The following is a 3,863-nucleotide window of genomic DNA, read 5'->3' on the forward strand; positions in this document are numbered from 1 at the left end:
TCTCTCTCTCTCTCTCTCTCTCTCTCTCTCTCTCTCTCTCTCTCTTCCCGCCTCCCTTATTCCTTCCCAGATTCACTATACCTTGGTGTCAGACTGTTTTACATGCTCCAATTCACTTAACTAGCAGAAATAATTATCAGAACTGCGATAGATTAATTATCTCACTCTAGGCAATGCATTTGTGTCCCACCTGGATAATGATACATAAATTTGAATAATTAAATATAAGGTTTATGGACTACTATAAATTAAAAACCAGCTCAGTGAGCTATTGAGCTGTTAAATACTTACATGAAGCTAACGCATTGATATGAAAGCAAATGGTAACACTGGTCTAAAGCACATGGTTTCCTAGATGGACTATAAGTTTTACAGATAGACTTCAAAGTTGTTTTCAGTTGCATGTTCTTGAAATAAAGACAAATATTCTTTTTTATTAATCATATTTGAAATATGTTTTTTTAGTTTACATATTTGCTTGGATCATTGCTATTTAATCACGCCTTTTAAATTTGATTTTTTACAAGTGAATCCCAACAACTAACTATCAGAATGAATCTCATAAAAATATATCAAATATACTTTGATGGTTCATGCGCGCGCGTATGTGTGTGTATGTGTGTGTATGTGTGTGTGTTTGAGTGTGTGCGTGTATGTATAACCAAACCAAGCAGTAGATACAATATCAAATCTGCACTGCTTGCTGAAGTACTGAATATGACTGGTTGAACGAAAGAGACAATCAGTACTTCTGCCATATTCATAAGTTGTGAAGAAATAGCATCATACTGGATGTTGTTTTAAACATTAGTGAGTTTAAGGCAAGTAACAGACACAAAACTGAATAATCCAAACTTGTATTTTGCACATAGACCAGTCCAATTAGTGGACCAGCTTCCATAGATGATGAAATAGACAGCAGCGAAGATCCAATAGGTTGACGTGCCAGACTTGTTGCAGCTTCAGTTTCTTATACCTGAAGAAAATTAAAACAAAAGTATTTCAACAGTTTTATTTAAAACTTATCACCGTCGAAAGAGAAGGTAGGTATTGTATCGTAACACAATGTGTGAGTCCCAATTGAAGGCGACATTTCTATTTGGTAATGTGCTTTACAATTGATGGTTCTGCCGCCGCAATAGCATCAAAATACAAATTTTGTCAAACATCTCCATTGTTCAATCTGTACTTCAGAATATAGATATATTGCTTTACATTATTCAGTACCGTAGTTTTTCATTAAAATCTGTATAGAGACCTCAACGTTATTTATATGCTAACAAATTTTCTAGCAGGACTTACAAAATGCTGTTGCTTATGATGAAGAGATGTGGTACCATGAATCTCTATAAAAAATGTTACCGACCACTTAGGTTAGTATATATTCTGTCACCAATTATATTACTAATTACCAAACATGTACTTTAAAATAAGTGAAGGTTAACAATGCAATAGGTTTTCGCTGTTTTCTACATTTCTAAAATCGTGACCTTACCTTTTCTGTTTTGTAATTGCGTTTATACTGTTTCTTATTTGAGATAATTGGCATTTTTTGTTCATTATGTCTTCTCCTTCAGATTTTGTGAGAAAAACTTGATTTTATATAACCCTGCGATTTCTATTTTCAATAAAGGACAGGCTGGACGGTATTAACATGATTTATGTACAGGGGGATGCAACACAAACTTTTCCAGTGACCCAGTAGAAATACTTTTAAGAAAAAGGCCGAGGAAACTGGTGTCAGGCCAGTCCGAAAACGGAATGAAGTTAAATCCATATGGTTGTTTAAGTTAGTATGTCATAAAGCGAAAATGATGCTGAAAATGCATGTAAAGTTCAATAAGTCATCTATAAGAGACAGAAAACGCCCCTCTTTCTCTCCCCCTTTCTCTCCTCCTTTCTCTCTCTCTCTCTCTCTCCCTCTCTCTCTCTCTCCCTCTCTCTTTCTCTCACCTCCATCTCTTTCTTTGACCTCCTTCTCTCTTTCTAACCTCCAACTCTCTCTTTAACCTTCATCTTTCTCTCACTTTCTCATCTCCATTTCTCTCTTTCTCTCTCAGACGAAGGGTTACTCGCGAACTGATTTAGAGCTATAAACTTCTAAATACGATCTCAGTTCGATCTCACCACCTTCTAGTATACTTAATAGACAAGAACTGGATTATAATGCAGTGGTCAAAAGCGAAAATTACATCGATTTTGCCTCTGATAATGTTTTTGCTGTTGTTCTTTTAGTTACTGTGCTTTGTTTTTCTTTTGTTATATTTTGGAATATCTTTCATGTTAGGACTTTCAACAACTTTTACGATAGCACTTATTGGACAGGACGGATTACAAAGAATTCAAAAAACAAAAAACATAAAAAAAAATGAAAAAGTGTGAGTAGAAAAAATGAACGAAAATATAAAATAGAAGCCAACCAATTTACTTATAAGTAATAGGTTTACTAAAGTTACACTCTAAAGAAATTTGGAATGAATGCCAGGCAACAGCAAGACAATAGAAATTCTTTCTGCGAAAGAAAGAAAAAGAGCGACTGAAGTTCATTAAGTATCTTCGTACTATTCCAAAATGCCGAAAGATTATTTAGTTTGAATTTTGAAGTTTGTGGGCCTTAAATTAGTAATTAATTTGCTCAAAATAATTCAGAATGAAGAAAAAATAAAGAAGGAAGCAAAGTAGAAAATGATATAGCATTAGTAGTATAACTTCTTGGTTATGGTGCTACTGGAGATGATGATGACGGTAATATATGGAAATTGATCTTATATGGTTTCTATTCCTGAAAAAAAAATTACTGGCAAGTATTTCTTGTAAACAATACTCGATAACATTTCATTTGCACCCAAAATAATAGGCAAACATGTTACAATTGGCTCTTTTCTTAAGAAAGATGATTTTCTTCTTTTTCTTTTTTTGTTTTTTTTTGTTGTTGTTGTTAACTTTAAGTCCCATTTCATCATCTACGTTTTACTCCTACTACTGCTACTAATGAGATTTCTAGTTTTGGCAAAAGGCAATACATTTTGGGGAGTGATGCAGTCGATTTGATCCATCCCAATTGAAAGCATAATTATTTTTAATAAAAATAAAAATGATGATGACGATATCATTATTAGTGTTATTATTATTATTATCATCATCATTGTTATTATTATTATTATTATTACTATTAGTAGTAGTAGTAGTAGTAGTAGTAGTAGTAGTAGTAGTAGTAGTATTACTATTATTATTATTATTATTATTATTATTATTATTAATTGTTCAGGACCACGCGTACATTTTCGCCTGCATGTGAGTTTTCACTGGATGACCATTTACACTTGTTAACTTTAAATTTTTTGTTGTTTCTTTTGCTTTGCATTTCCTTTGACTTTCTATGAAAGTAAAAAAAAAAAAACTATTTTGTTATTTCAAAAGATGAAATTGATCCGACCTCACTTAAACTTTAATTGTTACTACCACTATTACCATCGCCACCCTATCACCCTCAACACAAACGCCACCACCACCACTGTCATCTCTATACACAAATACAAACAGATGCAATTCAACTAATCTGAAATGAAATGATATTCTAGGTTTTCATGTGTAATTTTAAATATTCCGCTACGAAGTTCATTTTATTATAGAATATGGTTATTTGAGGACACATTGTTTTCGCACAAGTGCCAAGCAAACTTGATCTTCACGCACCGACTGTCACTCAAAGAAGGAATATCTTTTTCGAACATGTGTATTGAAAAACACTATGAAACACATCGAAATGTTTGTAGATGCATGTATAAGATACATACATACATACATACATATATATATATGTATATATATATATATATATATATATATATATATATATATAT

The 3,863-nt window shown here is 32.5% G+C and overlaps 1 long non-coding RNA gene across 1 annotated transcript in view; it reads left to right on the forward strand.

Moving 5' to 3' along the window:
- Positions 1-1,295: 1,295 nt before the first annotated feature.
- LOC128247352 (uncharacterized) overlaps positions 1,296-3,863 on the forward strand; it is a 166,378-nt gene continuing 163,810 nt past the window's right edge. The window contains exon 1 of the long non-coding RNA XR_008263747.1: positions 1,296-1,373. This is a non-coding gene — a long non-coding RNA (uncharacterized LOC128247352). The remainder of the gene's footprint in view (positions 1,374-3,863) is intronic.

This window comes from Octopus bimaculoides, chromosome 3, assembly GCF_001194135.2.
Source record: "Octopus bimaculoides isolate UCB-OBI-ISO-001 chromosome 3, ASM119413v2, whole genome shotgun sequence".
Lineage (NCBI taxonomy): Eukaryota > Metazoa > Mollusca > Cephalopoda > Octopoda > Octopodidae > Octopus > Octopus bimaculoides.